Source organism: Falco peregrinus, chromosome 4 (genome assembly GCF_023634155.1).
Source record: "Falco peregrinus isolate bFalPer1 chromosome 4, bFalPer1.pri, whole genome shotgun sequence".
NCBI classification, from domain to species: domain Eukaryota; kingdom Metazoa; phylum Chordata; class Aves; order Falconiformes; family Falconidae; genus Falco; species Falco peregrinus.
This window is the reverse complement of record NC_073724.1, coordinates 16,333,917-16,348,536: the sequence shown is the minus strand read 5'-3', so window position 1 is coordinate 16,348,536 and position 14,620 is coordinate 16,333,917.

Below are 14,620 nucleotides of genomic sequence, written 5' to 3'. Positions count from 1 at the left end.
CCCTTTCACAAGCATTATTCCAAATACCAGACCACGGGTGGCAGCCTTCTGAGACTGAATTTTCAAAAGCATTGCATCAACCTTGCAAAGTTTTATTATGAGAAATCTTTGTATAAAACAGAATCAGAAGTCTACTTAAGTCAAAACATCTAAAACCTCTGCTCTCCTAGGAAAAGAAAAAGAAAATTTAAATGAGATTATTCTGAGTGAATTGTTCTTGAAATGTCCATGTTCTAACATCTCTGTTTTCCTAATATCTCTGTTTCATATAAGTGCTTACAGCTAGTTGGAGTATTTTTTCCATTTTTTTTTTTGGATATTTATCCTGCGAATTGAACCCACACGGATAGATTTGTGGTTTTCAGACAGCTCTTTCTTCTCTTTTGTAAATATATTAGATGGTAGTCCTTCTGCAGTCATTTAGTATTTGTATTTTAAGATTCCTTTAGAGAGGTGTTTTGCCTTTTTTTTAAGTACTTTAAGAAAAAGTTCCTTAGATGCAGTTAGCTGAAAACATCTAACTAATCCAAACTACTCTCTAATCTGGTTTTGGCCACCATACTTCAGGCTGAGGCCTTGACACACTCTTGTTAACATTCACTTCTTTAGCCACATTAACATCAATAACATTTCTAATAAGGAAGTAATATTTACTCCTTTGCTCTTTTTATTGGCTCGTTTTTCCTTACAAGTGTGTTTTTCAAGCTCTAACATGATTTTTTCCCCTTATATAGTCTCCCTGGCTCAACAGAAATTCCTCAGAGGGAGGTTTTTTTACTCCTCTCATTCTTCACTTAGAGACTGACTTGACTTTGTCAGGTCTATGCCAGTAGTAAGATGCATGGTGTTCCTCACTGTGACACAAATTTGTGGGTTTTGTCCATCCAGATGCCATTATTTTTACATTAAGAAAAAATAAACACATCGTGTATTATCTTCATTTTCAGATGGGTCTTTAAGTCTCCTGTTACCATATCGCTGTCTCCTAGTATCTTATTTTTCTTGACAGTTTTCCACTTCCCCCTGCCCATCTTCTCAAAAGATGTAAACTCATACTTGAAATCTTACATTGCACCATCTCTTTTCTTAACATGTTCTCTGCTTTAATATACTTGTTCATGTTGGCTGCACATTACAGACAGGATTAAGCGAAGTACAATAGAACATACTTAGATTTAAGCACATGTCTCCATGCTTTACTGAATCAAAGCTAAAATTATTAACCCAGTTTAATTTTCTCTTGATGATTTTCCAAATGTTGTGACAATACATTTCCCTCAACAACTGATTTGTTTAGTGTTCATGAACATGCAAGATATTTTAAAACTATTCTCAAGTTGATCACCAGCTTATCCCACCTAAACCATTTTTAAAACACTGGACTAAACTTCACTGTTTTTTGAGTAGACCGGTTAGTTGAAATAATGTGGAGAATTTTAATGTGTCTTAGCTTCTTTTTAAATATTGACAGGAGTTCAAAAATAAGCTGAGACTTTTATAAATACAGTAATGGAATAATATGCATTACAGCTTGTTAGAAAATTACTTTTAAACTTGTTTTCTTAATTGAATACATATTTAAGAATTTGTATTTTGATAAAGATTTAAAATACCACTGAAGTCTGGGATATTCACCATTAATTTAATTTTAATTAACCTTCATAAATATGTAATGCAGCAAGATTCAAATGCAAGTATGGATTTTCATATATGTATTTTTTTAAATATCATCACCATTCTGTGACCTCCTAGGCCTTGCTTCAGACCCAGCTGACATCAGTGATGGCAGCAATGGTGGTGTGAGAGTCTCCCTGTTTGAGTGGGCTTTGTATCAGGACTATTAACAATTTCCAACTATGATCAACTGGATTTATAAGAGTTAGTTGACATTACTCCTAAAAAGCAGTGGGCTATTCCTAAAGAAACAAATGTACTACACCCCTAAGATTAGCTGATCGTTACAGATATTAGAACATGTAACCTAATTATCTGTATCTGTCCATTTTGGGTGATAAAAGGGACATATTTCCTTGCTATCTAAATGCCAGTATACAAAAAAAGACCTAATGAAGCTGAACCCACAGCTCCAGGAAAGAACATTTTAGTTCTATTATTCTGCAAAATTGCAAGAGGACTAATACAGCCTGGGGAAGATTGTAAAATGAATTATCCTTAACTGCACTTTCCCTTATGGCCTGATTCCAAAGCAAAGCACTTTCCTTTCATTCCCTATAAATATCTTTTTCTGTCATCCCCTGGTTTATTTTACTTTAGGGACATGATCAACTTTTATCTGCTTTTAAAGATCCATTTCTGACAGCAGGTAATGGCATTTGGAACTTTTTGCCTTCACTATCACTTTAGACTTTTTGTGCCATGAAATTGGTCTTTTTTTTTTTTTTTTTTTTTTTTTTCCTTAGTTTGCAGATAGTAAAAGCTGATGCATCAGCTTCCTTGATGTTTCCCATCGGACACCAAGAAATGACCAGACAAAAAGCCAAGTCTGAATGAGATCAACCCAGAGGGAAAAAAAAAAAAAAAAAAGCAACAATATTGTTTTTTCCTCAGCTATTCATTTAGCTAGAATTTTGTATTGACTCTACAAAGTAAAGACTGACTCTCCCCAAAACCACTTTATTTAACAACCAAAAACTAATGTCCTCCTTTACTGTGGATGGAGGGGACACTCTATAATTAGTTTAGTCACTTTGCATACTGTGATGTCTAAGTTCAAGGGAGCAATGAATAATTCAGGGTGCTTGCAGGGCTACCACACTCTGGTTCCCTATATAGTCCACTGAATTGATCCTGGATATAGATCCTGAATTTGTCTCCTTTATCCATGCTACTTATCCTATATATCTATTCATCAGGACAAAATCCCCTGAATCATCTGCCTGGATACACTTTGATGTTGGTGATCAGTGTGAGGAGTCCATGTGCTCTGTTCTGTGAGCAGCTCAGTGGCGTGGAGTGAAGATTAAAGGTCTCTGACCCCTCCTCAGTCATGTCTGGCATAGCTGAGCCACTGCAAGGAGTACAATTTTACTCTGATACAGGCCAGTGGAAAAAAAATATTCTACTTTAGAGAGCCCAGAAAGCACTTTGGATCCATAAAAGGTACTGTGACTGAGAGAAATATGTCTGGTGTGCAGTTCACATGGGTTTTACCTAAATCTGCACTTAACTTAGAAGGATGTCATGCATGGTCTTAGTACAGCTTAAAATAAGGCATTTCCGACTTGCATTGAAAGACAGCCTAATATGCTATCACATATTATCTCTGGGTGCTGCTTATGTTATAGAATGAAAAATTATGCCAAGAAAGGTTTAAAAGAGACAAGAAAAGTTGGATTAAACCAATTAATTTTTTTCTGAAAATATGAGATTTACAAAACGAAATAAGAGAGGGGTTTTATTAACATTTAGGCTTATATTCATAATTTTGTATTTATTAAAGATTTTTTAAAAGTTCATGTCTACTTAAATTATAATCATCACAGTATATACAACGTACTATGAAAAATAAATGCATTGGTTGGAAATAGATATTTGATTAGATTTCTAATTTGAATTAGTATTAAAGACAAAAGCTTAATGTCACTGAAGTAACTGTAATTATTAACTGGACTGAAGCAATTAGGGTGTGAATAAGAAATAATAGAAAATTAAAAAGTAAAATTTGCATACAGAAATTTTGAGGAAAGCATTTGAAGCTTTATGGTGTGTATTTTTCTGGGAAATCTCTTAATTTTTAATATACATGATAATAGAGAGAAATGTTCAGAAACTTTCTGAAGTCCTTGGAAAAGGTCCTTTGACATACCAGGAGCCTAAAATCTGTGTAGACTAACCATTCGTTATAAGGGAGTGCTTTTAGAAGGATACATCTTAAGGTGCCTGAAAACAGGCTGCTGTCAGGCAGGTCCCAAAATCATCAGTACCGAACTGGTGTTCAGTGAGCACAGCATATACGCACAGTCAAGTGTCTGTTTAGAATTTTTAATGTCAACTCCACTGAGCAGTGAAGCATCACTATGAAAGTTAAACAGAATGGGCAATGTAACTACAGAAGCACAATGCAGAAACCCTAGTGATGCAGACAGCACTATAAAACCTCATCAGTAAGATTAAAAAAACTTGGTTTCTAATTATGGAAAAAGAAAACAATGTTTTATTTGTCTGAGTTAAAATAGGAATAACATTAAAAGAATAAGCTTAAACAATAAATAAAATGGCTGCCTCCTGATACCTAATATGTTTTCCCCAAGAGGTGGCAAATTGAGCAAGGAACATGATTTTTAAACTCAGGACTCTGATGTTGAAAAATAAAAATGTTTTAGTTTGCCAGAAATGTTAAATCCTCTTTTGGAGTTGCAGTAACATGCAGAATAAAATTCACAAGAACTAAAGAGTGACTAGTAAGTAGTTCTCTTTTCTAGAACAAGAGACAGAACTAAAGGTTTTGGTGCAACTTCCTGAGAAATGAAATGTAACTCTGTAACTTATCAAATTATGACTAATATCTGACATATATTAGGCTTAACATTTTGGATTTTGATGTCTTAGAGCACATATCAGAAAGATTTTATTATTTGTTTATGAAGTCGTGGTAAGGGCTATATGTGGAACTGGAAAGTATCACAGTGAGTACATAGTATATCTAACTCAGCCTATGGGGCAGAGAAAGGAAGCATGGGGTAAACACAAATGAAAAGTTGTGTTGTTTTGGTTGCACTCCTAACTATTCCACTCTTCCATGTACTGCCATATTCAATATATTCAGTTATTTCATATATATACACCAGTAGTTTCCTATGTGAAGTGTGGATAATACAGGTTTCCAAACTACCTGGCAGTAGAAGAGTAGGGATAAACTAGCTAGCCTGTATAAAAAAAGATAAGGCAATCTATAAGACATAAGGTATTAATTTAAATTACAAGTAAAAGCTAAACATACAAAGCATTAAAAGTTCATTTTAATAACAGAAGTGCTGAATAAGATTACATAATGTTCATGTAGTGTAGTGTTATAGAAGAATTAACTTGTCATGTCATACATTATCTCTTTTAGTTGGCTTAAATGGTAAAGAAATGACATAAAAATTAAGAATTAACCAAGTGCCATCCATTTGTAACTCTGTTTCATTTTATCATGGGTTTTTTATTATAAAGTCATACAATACTCATACTAAACTATTTGCTTTTTAGGTACAGATAAACCCTTCTGGTTTTTAATGCATTTCTCCTTTCAGCCCAATCAGAAATTATTTTTATATTTTGAAGTCTGGGAATTTTCTGCTTTAACTTGATATCATTAGTTCTATTTTCAATAACTTTTGTAATGAATTTTTGTAATGAATTATGTAAACTGTAGCTGATAGAAAGATACAGGGGAGAAAAAAGGGCTTTAAACACAGGCAGATTCAAGAAAAACAAGTATACAATCTATGAGGAGTCCAGTATTCTCCGCTCTTACATTCTTTGCCAGCTGGTGCAAAAATATAAATATACCTTTTCAAAATTAGTTACTAAGAAATATAATTGAAAAAAAAAATATATCTTAATGAATGTTCCTGTAATCTAGAGTTGCACATTTGAAATTAATAAGCACAAGTACTGTACTGGTTCCACTGAATAAGTAAAATGTAATTGTCATTAACATACTACTTTTCATGACAGCCATTTTAAGGAATTTAACAATTAATGAGACATCTCTGGTCATGTGTCAATACAATTGAACCTTATGTCTAATCATAGAATGATAGAATGGTTTGGGTTGGCACTGACATTCAAAGATCATCTAGTCCAACCTCCCTGCCATGGGCGGGGACACCTTCCAGTAGATTAGGTTGCTCAAAGCCCCATACAACCAGACCTTGAACACTTCCAATGACAGGGCATTGTCCTGGTTTTGACTCGGATAGAGGTAATTTTCTTCCTAGTAGGTGGTACTGTGCTGCGGTTTAGATTTAATGTAAGAATTTATCAATAACACACTGATGTGTTTAGTTGTTGCTAAGTAGTGCTTACCCTAGAGTCAAGGACTTTTCAGTTCCCCATGCTCTGCCATCGAGGAGGTGCATGAGAAGCCAGAAGGGAGCAGAGCCAGGACAGCTGACCTGAACTAGCCAAAGGGATATTCTGTAGAGGAATGAAGGTTGATTAGGATTGATAACATGCAGCTGTGGCCTTGCCTCAGAGGCAGTGGGTTGATTGACATGGATGATGTGCAGGTGTAGCTCGTTCCTGCTGAGTGGTTAAATAGCCCTGAGGATTGTGGGAGAGGGGGCTGGATGGAGGAGGAGTGGTGTGGTCTGATCTCTGGAGGAAGGAGAGACGGCACAGACAGTAGAATCTGACCAAGGGTAAAGCCTTGTTGCAGCCTACTGGTTTGATTGTGCTGCAACAATATTCCATAACAAAGAACATTATGCTAAGTATTTAAACTGGGAAGAGTTAGATGGGAGGAACCAATTGCTCCTGGGAGACTGGCTGGATATTGATCAGTGTGGGGTGAGCAATTGTATTGTGCATCACTTGTTTTTCTTGGGTTTTATTCTACTCTCTCCTTTTGTTACCTCCCTTTTCATTATAATTATTAGTGTTATATTTTAACTCTAATTCAATTATTAAACTGTTCTTACCTCAATCTACGGGTTTTACCTTTTTCCAATTCTCTTCCCATGCCATGGGGGGCAGGGGAAGTGAGCAAGCTGTATGGTACTCGGCTGCCAGCTGGGGTCAAACCACAACAGTGCTTTTTGGTGCCTAATGTGGGGCACCAAGCATTGAGATAATGACAGATCTGACATCAGCATGTTAGAACAAACTTGTTATGAACATTCATTATATTAGTCTTGTCAATGTTGGTTTATTTGCTCTGAGTTGTGCTACTTGTCAGAGTTGGATTGTGTCACAACTTACTTGTACCATGTGTTGCCTGTTGGGCTGTTTTATCACCTTTGGGGACTGGGCTAAGGTTATTGCATTGTGTGTTGTAATACCGGTTTATGGCATGACAGATTAGCTGGTTGTGAAACTAGTCTGGTACTTGTACTCAGCATTGCTGTCACCTCTGTACTTCGGGAGCCATCTATTGGAAACTACTAATAATTACACCTTTTAACTTCTCAAAGAGCCAGCCTAAGGAGGAGACATCTTCCCATGTCTTCTCCTTCTTCCCCAGGCTAATTACAATAAAATTTGAAATACCCTTGGGATTTTGAAAACAGCATGGTCCTATTTCTAGGAACCAGAAACGTGGTTTAGGTCTTGTTTAGGGTTAAGCAACTATTTGTGGCTACTCCAACCCTCATGACAGGTGCTACAGCTACTCCAACCTCTGTGACAAGCACTGTGGCTATCCAAACCCCAACAACAGGCACTACAGCTACTCAGACACAAGCAATGTGTGATGCAGCTGAACCAGAGAACCAACCCGTGCTGGTATTAATCACCGCCATGCACAAGAAGACATGGATATGAAAGAGTGCATATAGTAAAGGAGGATGAAACAGGACCATTACAACAAGAGGAAGAGGCAGAACAAGAGGATAATCACTCAACCCCTATCCCTGAGTAAGCAGCAGGATATGCAAAGAGATTTCAGCCATCATTCAGGTGAGCATATTATCACCTGGCTGCTCCAATGCTGGGATAAGGAGGCTAGTATCCTGGATTTAGAGGGTAGGGAAACAAAGCAACTGGTATCACTTTCTAAGGAAGGCACTCATTGACAAGGCAATAGAAAGAGGGACACAAGTCCTCAGCCTCTGGAGGTGACTCCTTTCAACCATGAAGGAAAGGTACCTCTTCAAGGAAGATGTTATTTGTTGCCCAGGTAAGTGGACTGCAATAGAGAGAGGTATCCAGTACCCGAGGGAATTAGAGATGATGTATTATGATCTGAACAATGCACAGTTACCCACACATCCAGATGAAATCCAATGCACACAACCCATGTGGTGGAAATTGTACGGAGCATTGTCTTGTGCCAGCTTATTGGCAGTAACGACCTGGAGAGATGGAGAGACACTGATAATGGATGAAGTGGTTTTCCAGCTCCAAAAATATGAAGACAATCTCTCTTCCTCTATTGTCTCATCTGTGGAGAAACTATTCCAGTGACTTGACAAGGATAGATCCTATTCCCCACCTATATGGACCAGTATCAGCTATTAACATTATGAGTTCTTTTGCTCAAGAGAGAGGACATAGAAAGTACACACCATGGTGTGCTTTGTGTTTTTATCTGCAGGACCATGAAGACATGAGGAAGTGGGAAGGAAAGCCTACCTTGACCCTGGAGACACAATTACATAACTTGCTATGGAAAACAATCACAAATGTGTGTTCTTCCAGGAAAATTGCTGCTCCAGTCTCCAGTTCCCCAAGAAGAGTGGAAGGGCTGATCTTACTCCTGACCCCAGAGAAAGGAATATATATTTTTTACACCTGTTTTTTCAAGAATTAAGTGTAGAATTCTATGACCAGTACTGCAGGGGCCCTGCCTTCAGCCAGGTGGAGGAGAGGGACAGCCAGGTTTACTGGATTATGAGGATCCAATAGCCTGGCACATCAGACCCACAGGAGTATAAGGAGTATAGACACCAGTGCACAGTGTACCCTAATGCCATCAAGCTCTACAGGGGAAAAACCTATTTGTATTTCTGTAGAGACAGCAGGATCCCAACAGCTAATTGTACTGGAGGCTGAAATAAACCTGTCTGGGAGTGAGTGGCAAAAGCACCCCATGGTGACTTGACAAGAAGCTTTATGCATCCCTGACTTAAATTCTCAGAGAGGGTATTTCAAGGACCTCAAAGGATACTGGTAGGCTTTTGTTGTAGCTGCCTTGGAGACAGAGGAAATTAAGCAGCTGTCTAACTTGCCTGGTGTCCCAAAGGACCCTTCTGCTATGGGATTGCTGAAGGTTGAAGAACAGGTGCTGATCACTACCACAGTAGTGATCCAGCAGCCATATCACACCAACTGAGACTCTCTGATTCAAATTCATAAGCTGATTCATTGACTGGAGACCCAAGGAGTGAACAGCATGACCTGATGACCCTTTAATACCTCCATATGGACAATGTGAAAGTCTAATGGAGACTAACAGTGGACTGTTGTGGCCTGAATGAAGTCACATGGCTGCTGAGTGCTGCTGTACCAAATATGCTAGAACTTCAAGACTAACTGGAGTCAAAGGCAGCCAAGTGGGATGCCACAACTGATATTGTTAATGCATTTCTCTCAATCCCTTTGGCAGCAGAGTGCAGGCCACAGATCACTTTCACTTGGAGGGGCATCCAGTACACCTAGACTCGACTGTCCCAGGGGTGGAAACACAGCTCTACTGTCTGCCATGGACTGATCCAGGCTGCACTGAAAAAGAGTGAAGCTCTAGAGCACCTGCAATGCATTGATGATATCAATCTGTGAAGCAATAAAGCAGAAGTTTTTGAGAAAGAGAAGAAAATAGTCCAAATGCTTCTGAAAGCTGGTTTTGTCATAAAACAAAGTAAGGTCAAAGGACCTGTAAAGGAGAACCAAGTTTTACAAATAAAAGAGCAAAATGGGTGTCATCAGATCCCGCTGTATGTGAACAACAAAGAAAGGGCAATTTCTCCACCAACTAGTACAAAAGACACACACTTTCTTAGGTATTGCGGGTTTTTGGAGAATGCATATTCCAAATTACGGTCTGACTGTAAGCATTCTCTATCAAGTGCCCTGGAAGAAGAATGATTGCAACTGGGGCCCAGGGCAACAAGCAGCCTTTGAACAAATTAAATGGGAGATAGTTCATGCAGTAGCCTGTGGGCCAGTCCAGACAGGGCAAGATGTAAAAAATGTGCTTTAACACTGCAGCCAGGCCAAATGGTCCTACCTGGAGCCTCTGCCAGAAAGCACCAAGTCAGACTGGAGGTTAACTCTTAGGCTTTTGCATTCAGGAATACAGAGGATCGGAGGCCTACTATACCCCAGCTGAAAAAGATCCTGGCAGCTAATGGAGAGGTTTGAGCTGCTTCAGAAGTGATTGGCCACCTGCTGGCCACACTTTTTATGCAGTCCAGCATATGATTGGCTTTTGGAAGAGATAAGGGCTATAATTTTATATTAGAGGAAATAAAATGTGCACAAAGACCCAAAATTATCATCTTAGAGGGCAAAACTTCACACAGCAGTCAACATCCAATCAATTTGGATTTCTTTAATGAAAGTTTATAGTGTGCAGACTGTCTGGAAGAGTATGTGTACACACACACACTGACTGAGTAGTTACTGAACCACCCAAATCAAAAGTAGCTTGGGTGACTCTTGGACATAGATATCCAACAGGTATGGATCTGTGAGGTGTCTTCCTTGAACTTGTGGGAAGGATCATACTGTGTCTTTTTGACTCTGAATTAACTGAGTAAGTGTATGTCTTGAATAACAGGAAGTTTCCTGTAAAATTGCACTGTTTACAGTATCTTCTTTTCTTTTTCTTTTCTATTTTGCATAAAGTTCCTGATCCTGAATTCTTATCTGGTATTTTTGGAGGAGCACAGTTCAAGCAGAGGGCTCAATTACTGGAAGAGTTCAACTTTTAAAGTGTAAGTATGACATATGTTAGACTCTGTGAAGTCTGAAATCAGGTCATGCTGTTACATTAATATAGCTATAGTCTGCTGTTAGAAATCCAAGGGGATCCTAGTCCACCAAAGGATGAGTGGAGTACAACTATTAGCCAAGTCTTCCTCCCTGATTTGCATCTTACACAACTTAATGAATTTCTGTTTTTCTTCAGCCGTTTGCCAGCATCCAAATCAACACTTTTCATGAAGTTTTAGAACTGAGATGTGTGCAGTCATTATGGATTTAGGTCAGTAAAGTGAGTTGTTAGTCATAAACAAAAGGAGTTTTGCCTATGGGTTGATTTTTATTCTTTTTTTTTTTTTTGTCCTATAAAGCCACTACCACGTGGTAGGTGTAGCTGGCTGTGTTTTATACAAGCTCTTATTTTAACCCAAGTTCTAAATTTCTATAGCCAAATACATGCCTACGGGAAAAGCATATTTTCCTCAGCTTTTCAAAAGCTGAAGAAATATCTTCACTTTTAAAAAAGGTGTGGTGGGCAACACCTGCTTGCATCATACTATTGCCTGTAGGACCTCCTACTCATCCACTCTTTACTGAGAACATGTGAAAAAGCACCGCCTATAATGTTGAAGTTTTTCAGGAGGGGGGACCATAGCTGCCTCTCAAAGTAGGCCTTCACAGCTGAGCCAACAACCTCTAGTATATCACTGCTGGCTCCCTGAGTCCTTTCAGATGAGTCTTATCTGGACTAAGGAATTTAGGAAGAACAGTAGAAAGATTGTAAGTTTGTGTTTTGTACTAAAAGTTTGAGCTATAAGACATATCCTTTTTGTTTCTTATATTACAAATCCATAATAAAGTCATGCACTAGAAGCTTTCAAAGGGCAAACAGAAATTGCCATTTCCTCATGTAAGCTTAAAAAAAAAAAATCGGTACATCTGTGTGCTGCAGCTGACTCAAACAATTGTCTTTCCAACATATCATACAGAACTACAATAGCTCATTTTCCAAGAGACCTCTTGCATTTTTTTATTAAATTTTCTCCACGGTTTTACAGTAAAACACCTCAGCACTCTTCTAGTCATTGGCTAAGTTAAGGCTAACTTTGAAACTTCTTTACTTACTGAAATTTGGTGATAAGAACAGGAAAAAGCTTTACTCATTTCCTTTACTTGAAACATTTTAAAAGGGAAAATGTGTAACATGAAGCCTATATGACCTTTTCATTACATCTGTAACTGTTTCTTGCTGTTGATTTTTTTTTTTCTTTCCTTCGGCTGACTATATCAAAAGCAGCCCTAAGTAACTGGGTGGATTTTACTTGTGCAATAACGGGTGTTTTTTTCATATCAAGCTATTCGGTCACCTTTGTCTAGCATTTTTCTTCCTTCTGTAGATACTGGTATCTCTTCCAGTCGAAGGTCTGAACTGTACAATTTCTTCTGTGAAGACCTGAACCACTTTCCCTTGATTTTTCTTTTTCCTGTTTTAGCTGGTTTTACTAGAAAACTTTGTACTTCTGTTTTTCTCGGAGATCTATTTTTTTGTTCTCATCTTTCTCACTGAAATTATTATCATTTGTATTCAAGAACGCCATACTCTCTGTGTTGTATAACCTGGAAAAAAATCCAGAACAAACATTCAATAACAATATCAGTTGCTATCTTGAAGGTGCAGAAGGTTTCCTTTTATGTTCCTGCATTTGGGTTTTTTTTGTGGAGCAAATTCCATCCTGAAAAAGAAAGTTAGATTGTAGCTAAACAATTGCTGCCCTATATCTGAAATCACTTGTGTGCTTTTATTATGGTAATGTCTAGAGGTCTTATGACTGATTTTTCTTTTTTTGTTATCTTGTAACATGCTGTGTCTGTTGATGTCTAAGGTCACTAAATTACTTATATTCAGCTTTTTTGTTTCAGTGTCAGTAAGGCTTAAGGACATATTTGCAAATAGGTGTGAGCTTGTGTGCTCTTCTAAATGTAAGTCTTAGGCTCTGCTTCAGCAACCAAATCTATGTAGGTGTACAGTGTCATTGCCATGGCCACACAGCTCTCTGCTCACAGCAAAGATGATTAAATGCTGAAGTCTTTGCTGAAAAATTAGACTGAAGGTAGAATGTGCACATCTGTAGGCATATAACTGTTGCTCTCAATTAATGAGAAATTACATATAGATGCTCAAAACTGAGAGGTATGTCTCTGCAGCCCTAATTACTAGTGGGCAATGTTTGAGTAGATACTGAATTGCTAAGTAAAAAATGTATTTGAAGGGCCTTTTATTAAATAGTTTTAATAAATACTTTTTTCATTCTTTTAAATATATACAATTTTAATTATTTATTTTGTGTGTGTTATGTAGATAAATAAAAATATTCCCACACAACCTTAGTGAAGTGTTTTACTACCCAACAGTACAACTGTTAAGAAGTTACTCACCAGAAATTTAAGTCCTGCCCTACAATGGATGGCTTAGGGATTTTTCAGGAAAACTAAGGGAGCTGTAGCCTTCTCTGGTCTCTCACTCCAGTATGCATTTAGAGTCAGAAACTTCTGGTGTTTTTTTACTCTGTGTTTGTTCAGTAAATTTTTCCTAGTTGTGGTTAGTCACCTAAAGGTCACTGAGTTTTACAACCTCTTAGTTTAAACTATGAATACTTCAAATTAAGGTTTTATATTGAAAGAGGATGGAGGTATAGGAGACAGCTTAAAAATTACTTTAGCCTAGATTATTTTACATCCACTTTAATAAATTGAAGTTCTTATCACAGCTGATGGAAGCGGATTATTGCCTAGGGAAGGAGGTAAAAAAATCCAGGTAACTACAAAGAGTCAATGGGTTAAACAAAAACCCTAAGAGAAAGATTGCTAAAACTCTGGTTTTAGCATTACACATTTACTCTGGTTATAATGATAGACAGTGACTTACTCAAATTCCTGCCTGATGTGAGATACATAAAGAGGAATGGAGAAAATCCAAGTAACTTATACTCCATAAAAAAAACAAACCAGCAAAAAAACTGAAAGAAGAAAAAAAAATACAGTCTGTTCTCTCTACTAAGTAAGCTGAAATGATCTCACTTTCTCCCAGAAGACTGTGCAGTAGAATAAAAATTTTCCTTTCTATGCCAGAAAGAGGCTCTCGCTGAATACTATGCCATGCGAGCAGAAGCTTTCAAACAGTACAACAATTTCTTGCAACTTTTAGGTTTGGTTTAACAAGAAGGAGTATGATTCTTCTTTGGGTGCAGTAATGAGAATACAACCTTAAAGTCAGTTTGTAATAGCCCTGCTTTTTATTTTCAGCTGTTACAAGAACTCCCACAGGCCCTTGATGAAAGAAAGAGTGCTGAAAGCCACAGACTTGAGCACTTCTCATTCAGAATTCCTTCGCATTTAAGGGAGCAGCAACGTGGCATCCTCTCTTGTGGCTCAGCTCTCCCAGAGGAGCATTTCTTCCACCTGGCTTGCTATTCTCCACTCTGTCCCAGGCTGAGTAGCTCACAGCAGTTTTTTCCTCAGTGTCCTATTCTCTCTAGCCACCATCCCAAATAAAGGTTGTTTCCAAAAGCCTTTCTAAATAGCACAACAAATGGAAGTTTCTAGTCATAAGAACTGCAGCTATAATGATGCCATTAACTCTTAGCCTCTACATCCACTGTGCTTGGATGCCCACTGCTAACGGAAAGAAATGGAAGTGCCTTTTGGTCTTCACCAGCTATGCTAATGTAAGAATGCTTCTAGATGCAAATACTTCTGTCCACTACCTAAAGTTGCCTTTACCTGTGTCACTCTCTCAGTAGTGCATACTGACCTCTGTGAAAGATTTTTAATGATCCCCCTCTGGGGTTTTTTTGAGCATTTTGTTGTAAGGTTGTGAGCATTTGTTTTGTTTGGTTTTAATATGGACTTGATGGTGAAATCGATATTTTAGCCTATGACTTCCTAGATAATAGATTTTTAGCTTGGTGATTACAATAGTTTGAGGCATGTAGATTTTATGTTAATAAAAGTGAACATGAAGTGTTAGATATGT